This window comes from Rattus norvegicus, chromosome 7, assembly GCF_021556685.1.
Source record: "Rattus norvegicus strain SHRSP/BbbUtx chromosome 7, alternate assembly SHRSP_T2T, whole genome shotgun sequence".
Classification (NCBI taxonomy): Eukaryota; Metazoa; Chordata; class Mammalia; order Rodentia; family Muridae; genus Rattus; species Rattus norvegicus.
This window is the reverse complement of record NC_141540.1, coordinates 42,704,946-42,720,505: the sequence shown is the minus strand read 5'-3', so window position 1 is coordinate 42,720,505 and position 15,560 is coordinate 42,704,946. Positions and strand designations below refer to the sequence as shown.

General features: G+C 35.9%; 1 long non-coding RNA gene across 1 annotated transcript in view; it reads left to right on the top strand.

Annotated features, from left to right (window-relative positions):
* The first annotated feature begins 1,375 nt into the window (after positions 1–1,375).
* The window catches only part of LOC148004644 (uncharacterized), a 116,101-nt gene continuing 101,916 nt past the window's right edge, over positions 1,376–15,560 (top strand). The window contains exons 1-2 of the long non-coding RNA XR_015626118.1: positions 1,376–1,878; positions 5,379–5,507. This is a non-coding gene — a long non-coding RNA (uncharacterized LOC148004644). The remainder of the gene's footprint in view (positions 1,879–5,378; positions 5,508–15,560) is intronic.

Below are 15,560 nucleotides of genomic sequence, written 5' to 3'. Positions count from 1 at the left end.
AATACACAGAGCAGAATCTTAACGTCACCTGCCATGGCTTCTTGCCCTCTCCCTCCTCCCTCTTCATCCTTTCCAATAGTCCAACTTTTCTTAAAAAATTCTTCTAGCATATTAATCCATCTCGAATTTGAGGTTAAAGACACAAACTTTTGGTGGTAGAAATAGGCCATAAGGGAACAAAGTGTTGCTACATTCTCTCTGTGCATAAATACCATTCATCCCATTTATAAAACAGAAACCTAGAGAGTTTTGATTGAGTGTTTTGATTTTTGGGGCAAAAATATCTAGCATGGTTCCTGTGGCAATTTCAAAAATCAACAAAAAACAAAGAAACAAAAATGCTTGAATAAATCGGTCTCTTTCCTTCATATGACTTCAAGAGTTCAAATTCAGGTTTTCCAATGTGGTGGCAAGTCCCATTACTTGATGAGTCATCATACTGATTCTAAATTTTATTATTTTCATGAATTACATTTTTGTCTTTTCTAGGTGTTTTCTTATTTTCTATAGATTGTATTTTGAATATATATGATTTCCTCTTTTACACTTAAATATTGAATAAGTGCATTGTGTGTTCATTTTGGAAAAGCTGAAATTGTACAGATGTAGAAAGGCAGATGGAATTTTAAGTACAGTTTTTCTGTTTATCAAAGGTAATTTTCCTAAACTATCTTAGTCAGATATCTGAAAAGTGCCATAAAAAATATTAATTTCTTGTCAGTTTGCATGTATTTACCCTGGACTTAAATGTATTTTTCTGTAATGGCAATTCTGAACGTATCACTATTTTTAGAGATAAACAGAATTTTTCATGAGGTGAGGAAGCTATTTCATTCAAATTGCAGCATTATGATCAGAAATTGCTCATCACTGTGTTATTGTAAGACACTTTTTATGAGTAACACATTATGTTAGACAGTACATTACTTCTCTTTGTCTCCCTCTGTCTCTCAGTCTCTGTGTCTCTGCCTCTCCCATTCACCTCTCTGTCTTTCGGTCTCTCTCGGTCTCTCTCAGTCTCTCTCGGTCTCTCTTGGTCGGTCTCTCTCTCTCTCTCTCTCTCTCTCTCTCTCTCTCTCTCTCTCTGTGTGTGTGTGTGTGTGTGTGTGTGTGTGTGTGTGTGTGTGTGTGTGTGTCCCAAGAACAGTAACAGAAGGAGTGGGTAGTTGGTGCTGGCAAGGAAGAAAAAGAAGGCTACGTCAATTTAGGATTTAAAGAAACTAAAAGAACTTAAGCTTGATGACTAAAATCTAAGACCGGAACCTGGCAATTATGAGCTGGAAGGTATTCATGCAATTTATGAGTAACTCTATTTTTGGCAGAAAGCAGTCAAAGGAATCACTCAGTGCTTGAAATAAAGCCCAGGTATATTGGCACAATCACTAACAAACAACACTTCCACAGCGTTTCCAGCAGCTCTTCATTACTAAAAGGAATAAAAGTGGAAAATCTTCCTCACTTGGGGCTTCAATGATAGCCACCTACAGATATCTTTTTCTTTTGTAGTGTTAAAAAAGAAACCATAATCCTTTAAATAATTTGTTCTTGGAAGACTTGTGTTAGAACTGCATATTAAGTTATAGTTTTAAAATGAATTAAGTATTTCTAATTTATGTTCAAACTAAATTTACTTGCAGAAGCTTTTATGAAGGTCACAAGGAAGCTATTCTGATTTTCCAGTTTTGCTCAATTCAGCAAGAGGCTGCTTGAATTGAACCATCATATCGTGGGCTCCTGCTAAGTATTGCTCTGCAGTGTGGAATAATCAAAACCTTCTGGTAAAACCAGTTCCCTCGTCAGCCTTGAGCATGATTGATGGTGATGTGAAGAGCTTTGTTCTTGGAGCCTCAAGAGGCTGTCGCATGTTTACTTTGAAAGGTAAGGTGACCCTTACCTTATTACATAGGAGTCTGGCATCCAGCATAGTACCTGTCTGGGACATAAAGTGGGTACTTGAAACAATATGTGAATGAAGTTAACAAGAATGAATGAGTTAATGAATGAGTTTGTTATGGGAATGTACCCTTAATCCTTGTCATCAGACTTAAGATGGGTACCCTCTGTTATGAGAGTTAATGTTGAATAAGGAAATCCAGAGTGGTTTTGATAATATGCACCTCAACTGTCATTTCTCTGAAACATAGTTGATCTATCTGAGCAGTCTCATCTTCCTAGCCAAAGCAATCTGAAAACAGCATTTCTCCAGCCTGCTACCACCAATCAATTAAGCTGGCACAAGAAGAGCAAATGCTTGTTTTCTATGCTTAAACGTATTTGTCAAATCAAAATTATATCAATGAGGAAAAACAAACAATTATGTACCTCCCATTTCTCATGCATCATTAGTAGTGAGTGGATTTTATACTAACTGTGTATTTACTCATCACTCACTCCTTATCTTAATAAATGTCTAGAGAGCTCCACTAAGGTTTGTGGTTTTGAAGGAACACTTATGTACCAAATGTAATGTGAGAATCTGTTAGCACTAGGAATTTGCTCAGGTCCATCAGAAAGGAATCGAATGAGGATCTTAGAAGAATATTATTAGTTCGGGCCTATAAGTGTGGAGTTAGCGTAAGTCTCTCCATTCTTAACCAGCTGATGCTAATTTTGTTGCTTGTTTCTTATAACCAACTGAGTTCTGAGGATAGCCGATTGATTCTCAGTCAGCCTCTCATTGAATTATTTGGATAACAGTAAAGTCTATTGCAGTATTGGGGTTGGGGGTCACTCCTCAGAGATTCTGGTTCACTTTGAGGTATAGCTTGGGGATTGCATCTCGAAGCTTTCACTGGTAACCGTAGCGTGAAGGCAAAGCTATCAGCTGATAATGCTATAAAGTCATTTCAGAACACTTGTCCTGGCTGGCCTCCTCGTTTTGTGTTTCCTTCTCTCTCAGCTTTGCTCCTGTTATGATTTTCGTCTATCTCCATTACTGCTGGTCGTGACTTTCTAATTTCTCCTTTAAGGCTTAATCTCATTTTTGCTGGGTGATACTATTTTGTCTTGTTCTTTCCCTCTTTACACCCATGACTCCAGAACAGGAATTCTTTGCTCACATTTCTCACCATGGAAGATGGTAAATATGTGTGCACTATATCAGTTCTAAATTGGTAAGGCATCGAAAGAACTTTCTGATCTTTGAGAGCTCACAATTGAAGCTGAGATTAAAATGATTCCCGTTACTGCTTAATACTCATGTCTGACAGATGGAAGATAAATAAATTGTTATGTAGGTCAATAACTATGTGTCAACTATATCCACAAGTGCTCCTGGTGAGAAAAAAATCCCGCACTAGCCCTTTTCCATTCAATGATATTCAGCATGAGACCTGATTGTTGCTAATTCAATGATAAGGTGATTGCCTATGGGTCATGCTTATGTTGATTCTTGTTGTGCATTTCTAGTGAGGAGGTTGACAGTGGAAAGAATTGTAAGCAGCCTCTGAGGGTGGCAGTTAGTCAGCGGCCAGGTCTCCAGTCACACAGTCATGACAACCAGCATGATTTCCTATGGTCAAGTAATGTATTGTCCATTCATAAGAAAATATTCCTTCTTATCTGGCTAACCAAAAAAAACCTGAAAATTAACTTTTCGGAGATGGGTATCAGACTCTGGATCATAGCATACTTTTTTCTATTAAAATAAATGAATAAATATATATCGTGTAAAAATACTCACATGAAATGTAATGCCACATTATCCATGATTATGTCTTCTGTGATTTCTACTACTTGTGATGAAGCATGATTATAAGTTCTTGGAAAAAGAAATTCTGGAAGTAGATAACCCACGGATTTTAGATTGGGTACTCTTTTTGAGTATTGTGATGAAGTCTTTCAGTCTTCTCTGTACCATTAGGGACAGGAATCATCTCTTTGTTTACTCTATCTATGCTTTATATGCTATCCTACCTGTGAATTACTTGTTAGGCATCCCAGTTATTGGACTGACTACCACAGTAACACAATGCTTGTATTTCATTAACTAACATGTCATTTAGTAATTGTCCCACAGTACATGAGTATTTATGTTAGCAATATCCTGAAGAATAGATTCAAGGTACTTTCTTTAAAAGTGAAAGTGCAATTAGATGTTGAAAGATGATGTACATATAAAACTTTTATTACAGTTTGCAGTTTATTGATATAATTATTTAATTATATTATTAGTCAATACAGTAAATCTCCTTGTTCCTAACTTATAAGATCATCTATCTCAGAGGCATGATTTTATAGGAAAATCATGGCGAACAAATGGCTTTATATTCCCCAAGGTTCTAGAATGTATCCTATGTGGGTAAAGGAAGAGTATTATATAAAAATGAGTAACTATATGCCACTATGACATCTTTAGGTATTTTATTTATTCTTAACAATAAAATAAAAATTCTGTTTTGTGATGTTTGTTCTTTCACAAACCTAATCATGATTTAATATTTCATTTTTGAAAAAAGCCCTCATCACAGTTCTAAAAAAGTCATGTGAAAAATACCTCGTCATGTCATTGACCAGTAAACAAAGGGACAATCCTATACAGTAACAAACCCCAGAAACACAAGCTCTGATTTAAACGAACAAGAAAGCTGTCGAAAATTAAAACCTCTTATAAAATACATACTAAATGAATAAAAATGAACATCGCTGATTTTTTTTAGCAAACTTTAAAATAAGATGAACTGATCTTTTTATTTTTTTTAAAAAAAGTAATCCATTTTTACTAGCTGTCAGAAAAATACCAAAAGATTACTTTCTCTATAATTTGGAAAAGCAAACTACATTCTTTTCTAGCCCTGTCTCCAACTAAAGAAACTCATTTTAAGTCCTCATTAAGTGAGAGCTGTGTAAGGCATTTAAGTCACAGGAATGGTTAAGCAAAAGGTTTTCCATTAAAGAATCCATAGTCAAGCTCACAGGTTCTTCCACATAGACATCACTCAAGGGAAATTGAAAGTCAACTCCAACGGAAGTTCATTTGCCAGGTTGTGAGGAGTGGGTGTTGATTGCCTGATTGGCATTCAATGCGATGCTGGGTCCTCCTATAAAAAAGGAGCTGAATGCACTGTGGTTTGTTATCGGCATCACATCAAAATTATTTTACATTTTATTTTAAAATAACCGGATTTTCTTTTTCCTCCACTGGTAAGAAAATCACATTTCTCCTGTTTCCTTTTTAATTCTTGACTATCTAGTGTCACAAGATACAGGACATTTGTGCGTAATGAAACTCTCCAAGCACATTAGCATGGCTACCTTGATTTGACTGTCACTTTCTGGGACAAGAACATTATTTTTATTTAGATAAAATATCATTCAATCTATAGATATGTACCTTCTTTTGTGATCATTTTTATTTTATTTTATTGTCTGTATTTCAGTCGTGTAACTTCTGTGAAGATTTTGGAGAGTTTTAATTCCTCTGAGGATTGGGTTTTTCGTCTACTGAATGGACACTTTCCACAGTTGTGCAAAAATCATAGCAGATCAACCAATCACCGGGCACAAGGGTAAGTGTTTAATGTTGAAATTAATGTTTAGGATGTAAAAATAACACACACTATTTATTTATACCATCTCTGTAATAACTGAAGTGTTAGTTGGTCATATGTCTAAGCAGCTGAGAATGAATTATAGCTTCCCTCACAATTGGGTATTGTCCTGAAACTAAGTTCTAGAAAATAAGATCTACACAGAAGTTACTTGTGAATTTGTTTGATCTCTTAATGGGAAAATGGATAGTTTTTCTCTCTCTAGTTTCACGGACTGAAATGTGAATTACTAATGAGCCATATCCTCTTAGGACGGAAGAGAAACATAAATGGAAATAATTTAGATGCCACCCACACCCACACCATCATTGTGCCGAACTAATAAGAGAGTACATACTCAGACTTTCAGAAGTCAACGACTCTCACGGAGGCAAAGAAGAACCTATGCTTAGAGATATAAGGATCTAACTGGAATCTTCATTCATACATTAATCTAACCAGAAGTCTACCAATACATTTCCCATAAATATCTCCTCCGTGATTGGTTAAGAAATATGCAGCTTACCACTGATCCTTTTAACGCAAGATTAACATACATTCATTCATGGGTAGTGTCTATATAAACAATTTTATGGCCTTCTTTTTTAGTATCTATCTTATTCTTTCTAGAGTATTTCTAAAAGATCCACAAATTTCACCACTGTGCTAAGAGAATAATATAGGCTGTTCATCCAATCTGATACTTAACATCTGTTCTCTGTTCTGAGACAGTGTTCTTCTCTCTCTCTGTTTAAAATTATTCTCTAAGCAAAAGAAGATTCATTGCTTAATTGTACTTGCTCATGATCGCTTTTCAAAACCAAACGGTGAGTCTGTTCTTTTGTGTACCAGGCTTCGCTGACAGGCCAGAGCTTTGTTACTTTGCTGCCATGTTCACCCTAAATGAATAGCCTGGGTGAATAGTGGCTCTTGAGTTGGTTGCTATCGTTCTTATATAGTATCAGCAACTACTTAGATCTGACTTGTTAGAGAGAGTGAATTATCTCTGCGACCATACAGATGAACGTAAAATTAAACTCCGAGAGCTTTGTAATATGTGAGCTCTTTTGATCTGTGTCAACTGATTGATTACAAATCCAATTTGTGGATAAAGAGTTTTAAGAAATTATTTGAGAGTCAACAAATTCTCTCACTACACTTAAAAGGCATCTTAAAAATCAAATGGTCCCCATGCAGGTGAAACTAATGTAGAGTTCTGGACAGTTCTGTGTAAGATGAGCATAAGATGTGTGCTACTGTAGAGAAACAGAATTTAGTTTCAAACTGGACAGACCTAACGTCAACAGTGTGCGAAGTTTTCTCAGATCTCAGTGTTACTACAATCTTTATATGTCCTGTCCTAGTTAATATTTTAATACAAGAATAATAAATCACATTTTAATAGCCAATGCTTCTCTACCTTAATGCAGACCATTCAGTTTCAAAAAATCTGAGAAAATCTTGTAATTCTGCCTTGATGTTGCATCAATATTTGGTTTTCTAAATAAAGATAGGTTCAAGTACATATTCATATAAAATGGAAAAAATATAATGTAGAATAATTTGACAGTTTTTTACTGTGAAGCCATGTGAAAGAGAGAAGAGGGTCTTTGCAGGGCACCTAAAATAGTATTCCACAAGAAAAATATTTCAGAAATGCTACTTTAGTTTATTTTTTATTTTGCAAAATTGGAGGAGATTAGTTGACTGAAGGAGAACAATTTAAGAGGTAAGAACAAAGCAGATAAATGAATTTCACACATACACAATTTCACACGTACACATAGAATCAAAGGTCGGTTCTAAAATAGGTCTAGTTCTCTTATGAACAGACTCATCTCCAATATAATATTTGCTTATTATAAAACATAATTAACACAATTGTAGAATTGCTCCCAGGGTCCTTTCTCTCTCTTATCTCCTTTCATGTAGGAAAAAGACAACCAATATTGGCAATATTAATAATGGGATATGTACTTTCTTTGTAACGTAAGTTTGGAAGTCTATTGTGCAGTGGCTGTGTAATGGCTGTCCTATTAAAGAAAAGGGGTCTAGCCATAATGCCCAACCTGCAGATTTGTATCCTACGTACTTAAGTACAATCCTGGAAGTCACCCAAATACTGTTTTGAAAGAGGAATCTAAAATTAAAATTCTCCAGTAAAACTGGATAGAAAATGCATTTTAATCAATGTTCAATCAAAGTAGCACTCCTATTGGCTCTACGCACAAAGCAGATCCATAAATCGACATTTAACAACCATCTTAACAATGCCAGAAGAAGACATAGTCAAGAAGAGGTAAGAGATCTTAACGAATATGAATTATAAGTATAGCATAATGTCCAAGGTTTTTTTTTGATGTGCTGAAATAGTGGACAATAATTTTACTTAAAATGTTATCTTTACCCTGTGCTTTCTATTTTTATTCCTAATTATTTTCAAGACACTGTTGGGTATAGATGGCCACATGTATAACATACACATCAGCATATAACAGAATTGTCAATTTTACCATAATAGACGAGCATGAAATTATACTTACTTTATGTTGTTCTTTTTTCAGTTAGCAATATTTTAATGTCTCATGGTGTGATGATTTGTACCCTGACTTGATACTCCACTAACCCATCTCTTTCTTTCATACACTTACCCTAAAGTCCATACAAGATACAGTGGCATCCACAATATGAGTGTGCTTCCAAAACGGATTACAACATGATCAGTAGTATTTAGTATGAATTATTGAAGTAAAATAATGAATAATAGTCCATGTGTCTGTCCATTGTATGTATTCACTTTTAGGACAAACTATGGTCTCATTTGTACTTCCATCCAGTATGATCTTGTGTCATAAACTTCTTCTCATTTATGCTTAAGGAACCAACAATTTCCTGTATTAAATGTCCTGTTTGACACAATCAATTCTGTTTTGATGCTTGTTATGTGTTGTTCCACCTTTTATCTTATATTTTATATTTATATATCTATATCTATTATGCAATATATATAATTTTCTTTTGTTGAAAATTGAATTTTTTCTTTCATAGTATGTCCTGATTATAGTTCTCCCTTCCTGTTTCCCCAAATCTTTCCTACCTCTCCTCCCATCGGGATCTACCCCCTTTCTGTTTCAATAGAAAACAAACAGGCTTCTGCAGGATAATAGTAAGATAAAATATATAAGACAAAACTAATTAGAACAAGCAAAGGAACAGAGGGCCAAGAGCCCAAGAGAAAGCAGAAGAATCAGAGATCCACCTTTTCTCCCACTTGGGAACCCAATCAAACCATTACACTGGAAGAAATTGTGTGTGTGTGTGTGTGTGTGTGTGTGTGTGTGTGTGGTGTGTGTATGCATGTGTGTGTGTGTCTGTGTGTCTGTGTGTCTGTGTGTGTGTGTGTGCGCGCGCACGCTCATGCAGAGGACCTGGTTTAGACCTCTGCGGTCTCTGTGCATGTTGCGTCAATTTCTGCGAGCTCAGATAGCTTTGAATACACAGATTTACAGGGCCTTCTTTTTCGTTGGTGTTCTCCATGCCCTGTAGCTCTTGTATTCCCTCTGCTTCCTCTTCAAGATTGCTCACTGTGCCCCGAAGGAAGAGATTTGATGATGACATCCCATTTAGGGCTGGTTGTTTCAAGATCTCTCACCTTTTGCAAACTGTCTGGCTGCGCGTTTCTGTATTTGTTTTCATCAGCTGTAGGGAGAGGCTTCTCTGATGATATCTAAACAAGATACCGATTTGACCATAGCAGAATGCCGTTAGAATTTTTTATTTGGGGGAGGGCGGTAATGGGGGGGGAGGGTGGGGAGGGGAACACCCATATAGAAGGGAAGGGGGAGAGGTTAGGGGGATGTTGGCCTGGAATTCAGGAAAGGGAATAACATTTGAAATGTAAATAAGAAATACCCAAGTTAATAAAGATGGAAAAATGTTTTTATTTAATTTTACTTTTTAGAACAGTAGAATTATTCGGTTTTCTCTTAACTCTCTGTGTTAGCTAGTTTGAGCTTCTTGGTCACCCAAAGGAGTGTCATATGTTATAAACTCTACTTCATGGAGTGGGCATTGAGTCAAACGAGATGTGGGTTGGTTACTCCTACGAGCTTTGGGCCCCCATCACCACAGTATGTCTTGCTGACAGAACACCATTGTACATCAAAGTTATGTCAGGAACCACTTTGCATCACGTTTTTGGTCTTGTTTACCTTTACTGTTTCTATTATTAGAGTCTCTTTGTTCTAATGGTGATAAAAGTTTCATTATTATTGAACTAACACAGTAATTTACACAGTTTGGGGGGTTTCGAATAAAGTTTTTTCATTTATTATCTTATTTAATCTTTTAGAAAAACTAGTGACATAGCAGCATTTGAACTCAATGTGATTAACCAGAACAATGTAGTATTTAGTCAAGCTGGATAGTATAATAGTAATGTCCAAACCTGGCCATGAATCAAGATTAGAAGAAGAGTTTTTGTTGTTTGTTGTTGTCTTATTTCTTTGTTATAAATTAAGAGCCAAGCTGAACTATGTACCAAATAGATAGAAAGGTTTCATGAGATACATGTTACATAATACAGTCACTTAACATTTTGCTTTCCAGTTTCATTGTTTCATTTAACAATACTTTGAAAACAACTGATAACATCACCCTAAATCCTTTACTTTCTTCTTCCATAGCTCTTTTTAATGCCAATACATCATGCATGGTATATTAACTAATTGTATATTCAATTTCATTTGCTGGGAGTAAGTTTTGTGACTTTCAACTTAAGTTAAAGTAATAATTCTGACATATATACATATTCATTTGAGTATATTAAGATACAACACACACACGTTTGACATTTTTTCCTAAGGCCAATCAGAGACAATATCTCCATAGGTAGATAGTTCATCCAAAGACATGGATTTAAATTTTTGACAGCTATTGTCACTGTCTTCCAAAGTTCTGTATCAGGTTGATCCCTCTTCAACTTTTCATGAAGTATCTATGTACAAAAGCAGCGTCGAGCTTTACCCCTGACTGTGGACATTAGCATCTTGTTTTAGTTTTAATTGCATTTCTTTCTTTAATTACAAATGCATTTAAGCCACTCTTCTCATATTTACTGGCCTTTGTGTTTATGCACATGTGTATACCAGCTGTTATTTGTATTCTTGGTCATTTTGTCCATTGTTAGATTTTTATGTATTTTTGTAACAGCTCAAGAGTAACACAAAAATTGCCTTACTTACATGCTTTCCTAATATCATTTCTAGTTTGTACCTTGGTAGAATATTTTAACTTGAACACAAAGAGATCTGTCTCTTTCCTATAGTTTTGATTATTTGGGTCTTTAGATCTAAGAACTAGGCCTGTACAACTTTAGAAAATTTCTTCAGGTGATTTTGTGTAGCTGATCACACACACAGTGGCAAGCCATCAGCTTTTATTGCAGACATGAATGAGTTAAGTACAAAAACCTATGTGACTAGAGAAGATATTTTTGATCTTAGCATGCAGAAGAATTATGGAAACCATGACTCTCCCAACTGGGAATCCTTTCCTCAAGGGTGTTAATCTGGAAGCTATTTTTCCTGACAAAAGGATCATGGCTATAAAAACTCCGCTTGGCACCATAGTGTGGTAGAAATATAGAAAATTTCCAAGAAATAAAAAGAGCTACAAATCTATTTCTAGGGAAGTTCAGAAGAGAGATTTTGTGAGCATTTGGAAATGCAAATATTCTCTGCAATAGTGTGGGCCAAGTAGAGATGAGGTCAAGAGTGACCAGTCATCTATGAAGGATGTTCAGTAAAACTAACCATACGGGGGGCATAGTTCTGTAGATGAGAAATATATCCATAAGCTGTGATGATTTCTTCATAATAAAGGAATATCAATAATCAAAATAATATAATTATTCATATTATTACACACTATTATAGGTATTGCATATGGTAATAATTATTATAGCTGCACATGAAGTATTTTGGTAAGGGCCTACATGAACAGGATACCTATGGAGAAGTTACTATTAACCTATTGTTGAGATAAAAATGTAATTTAAAGTGGTTATCTGTTTGTCCCCAGACTTTATGTTTTTCTATTCAACAACATAAAGAACTTGAATACATAATTGCCAGTGCATTCTTCTAAGCCTTCTCAGCCTATTCATTTTCTCTTAAGTTAAAAATGAGACGTGAATGTATCCCTTAGGATATATTTAGACTCTTGAAAATATCCCTCTCCTCTTTATGCATTTGCTTTGATTGATGACTAAAATATAAATCCTCTAATATTTTCAGACAGTTTAGAAAATTTGGGGGCTTATATGAGACCTTTTCTCTACTCTTGTTCTTCTTCCTACGATAGAGAACTTACCCAAATATATCTGTTACAGAATGTGGTTCCTATGTAAAAGCTTTCTAAAATTATACTTGTGTACTGTTGATTTGCTCTTTTGCCAAGTGGAAGTTTATGATGCTTCCACTTTCCATGAAGCAATGAGATAACTGGACATATATCTATTGGATGCAGATTTAGTTCTTGTTCTTTCTGAAGATATATTTCACCTGATGTTCAATATTAATATTGTCTTAACCAGCCAGACTTTGGGGGGAAATGCCTTTAATCCCAGCACTCCAGAGGCAAAGGCAGGTCAATCTCTGTGAGTTTGAGGCCATCCTAGTCTACAGAACTAGTTCTTAGATAGCCAAGTTCTTAGAGAGAACTGTCTTAAATAAACCACACACACACACACACAAACACACACACACACACACACCTATTTATGTGTTTTTTGTTTTTATGATATAAATTTGCGTGTTCATATTTATATAAAAATCCATGCATTTTGCTCAGTAATAGTCATGCAATGTAACATACGTACTTTTGTATATTCGAATTTTTCAACTCATCAGAAGCTTTTGTAGAAAAATGAACAAATGATTAATGATTCACATTATAGCATATGATGGATCACTAAATTGGCTGTAATTTACACTAGAATACAGAACTAAGTGTCCCATGGGAAAATAGAGAGACTTTGTTTAGATATTCTGGGTGGTGCTGTTGAGCTGCTCCTGAGATTAATATGTCTGTGTAGATTTTAAAAGCTGGGTAGTTAAACTCAAAGGATGCAGTGTTTAACTTGAAACATCAGACATAAATCCCAGACATGCTATCAAGAAGATTCTCCTCAAGGGTGAGGAAAGCTTGAGGACTGTACAATGAATGAGATCTGGCCTGAGGCTAAAACGAATAGAGACTTTTGGGCAGTGTGATCTAGAAAAGCAAATTCATTTCCATAAAGACTTTCTAGACTCATTCCTGGACTTTTAATGGTCCAAGAGAAATAATAGGCATGTCTATATATTTAGTTTATTTATTTCTGTTAATCTTCCTGTGTCCTATTTACAAAATAAGAGGAAAAGCAAATTATATAGTGGTATGATGTAGAGATGAGATTTGAGAATGAAAAAAATTCAATAAACAAAACAAAAAAATTAAAAAACCCAACCCAACCCAACCCAACCAAACCAAACAAGAAACAATGGAGGCTACTGAAATTTAAGAAAATAACTACTGAAGAAACAAAGGAGGTTTCACTGATCTCAGAAGGTATAGACTGTGTCAGAGCTGCTGTGGTTTATGTGTGTCCCCAAGTTCAGTTGGTAGAACTTAATCTCTAATGCCACAGCTCTGCAAGGTAGCACCTAGTGAGAGAAGATGGTCTCCCAAGTGTCCGGTCTTCCCAAATAAACTAGAATCAATATCTATTTTGGGCTTGTTTTAAAAGTGGACCTCTCCATTTGTCCTTACCTCCTCTTGCTTTCAGTTTTGCCCTTGGTAATCTTTCCATGACACACTAGGGAGACTCCTCCAGCTGAACCTCCCTTTTCTTTTGATCTTTTACCCAATATCTGTATAAGGTGAAACCTTCCTCCTACATGTGTTTACTTACATTGCCATCCCTCCTCAGTGTACTTTTAATGGAATCCCTGTGGCCATAGATGTGTACATGATCTAAAACCTGTAGCAACTTGCAACGCTAGTGATGATGGAGAATATAGAACATGGCAGAATTTAAGGCATTCAAATTTTGTTTTTAGCTAGTAAGCTTCCTTGTTATATCCATAATAGGTCAGTTATTCTCAGGAGCTAGCAATGAAAGGTTCAAGGGTGAAGCTCTGAACACTACTCTGTGTGTGTGTGTGCCTGTGTGTGCCTGTGTGTGTCTGTGTGTGTGTGTGTCTGTGTGTGTGTGTGTGTGTGTGTGTGTGTTGCAAGCAAGACAAAACAGACATATTAACTAAGTCCTGACTGTTGAAGCTACCTCCATACAGTTGTCTACAATGTATGAAGATCTGATGTTACTGTTGGAAACGTAGACGTGTATATGTACAGCATGGGAGGCACAGTGTCATAAATTGCGTTTCTTAGATATGGTTAAAACCACACCATATATTATAAACATGTGACTTTTTTTTCTTGAATGTTTTCTTTATTTCTTTATCTATATCTCTTGGCTTTGTCTTACATTGACTATGTGGCCCAGTTGGGTTCAGTCCTGGATTGTGAGAGCATTGTTATACACTGAGCTAACCTCCATGGTCCAGATTATTGTGTGTGCAGCCTAAATTCTATATGAGTGAAGCGAAATGATTATACATCATCATTGACTGTAGTCTTTGGGAAAGTGTAATGTTTGGAAGAGACAGGGTTTCGTTGTTTAACTTCGGAGCTCCAAAGAGTCAACATCCATTTCTGGTGGTGAGGCATGGGTGTGGGGAACAAATCTACACTGTAACACTGAAAAGGAAAACAGAAAAGAACTGGATCTATTTTGGAGTCTTAAATAAAATTCTTTGGCTAATAGCATGCTTTTATCTTCATTTGGCACTTTGTGTTTATTAATCAAATGGGTGGAACCATAAACCGAGAGGAAGGATGAGTCATTCTCCAGTAATGCTTTTTTACTGTCACTAGTTAACGGACTTTTTAAGAGTTGGATGAAAATCATCACATACTGCATGATCCCTTCATGAGAATTCTGTAGAAAAAGACATTTCCCTAGAGACAGGAGCAGATTAATATTCTGGTGCTGAGGGTGAAAAAGGAGAATGACTGAAAATGGCATAAGGTTTCCTTGCAGAGACATCAAACCATTCTATAATTAGATGGTGATGATGGTTGTATGACTGTAAATAACATGCTTAAAATTAGCACATGCTATGGTATATAAAGAAGATACTTAAGCCACTACCTAAAGACTATACATGGACTGACCCTGAACTCTGACCTCATAGGTAGCATTGAATATCCTAGTAAGATCATCAGTGTAAGGGGAAGCCCTGGGTCCTTCTAAGACTGAACGTGATTGTTGGGGGGAGGGCGGCAATGGGGGGAGGATGAGGAGGGGAACGCCCAGAAAGAAGGGGAGGGGGAGGGATTAGGGGGATGTTGGCCCGAAAACCGGGAAAGGGAATAACACTCGAAATGTAAATAAGAAATACACAAGTTGAAAAAATAAAATAAATAAATAAAAAGAAAAAAAGAAGATACTTTAAAAAGTAATGAAAACCAAAATCACTCATCAAGCTGTGAATGCTATACACAGATATGTGAGCCAGACAGATGCTAACAAAACATGGCTGAGAAATGCTAATTTCGAGAATAACCTATCCAGGTCAGTAACAATCTTGATTTTTTTCATGAGTAGATGATGTACAATTTAGCATTGGCCTTCAGTGTAAAGGGGCCTCCAACCAAGAGCTATGAGTTATGTATGTGAGTTGTACTTGACAGTAAAAACAACACAACAGAATGATCTGGGAAAACCTCTCTAGTTGTTCTACTCTGTTAATACTGCTTAAATGTAATAAATGGCAAAGGTATCTTTCACTTACTTTTGCATATGAATTAGCAGGGCTAGAGCGATGTCCTAGTGGTAAAAACAAACAAATAAACAAACACACACAAAAAATCAAACTTGCTGAATAAGTATGAGAATTGGAGGTTTGATCTCCACCTCCCACGTAG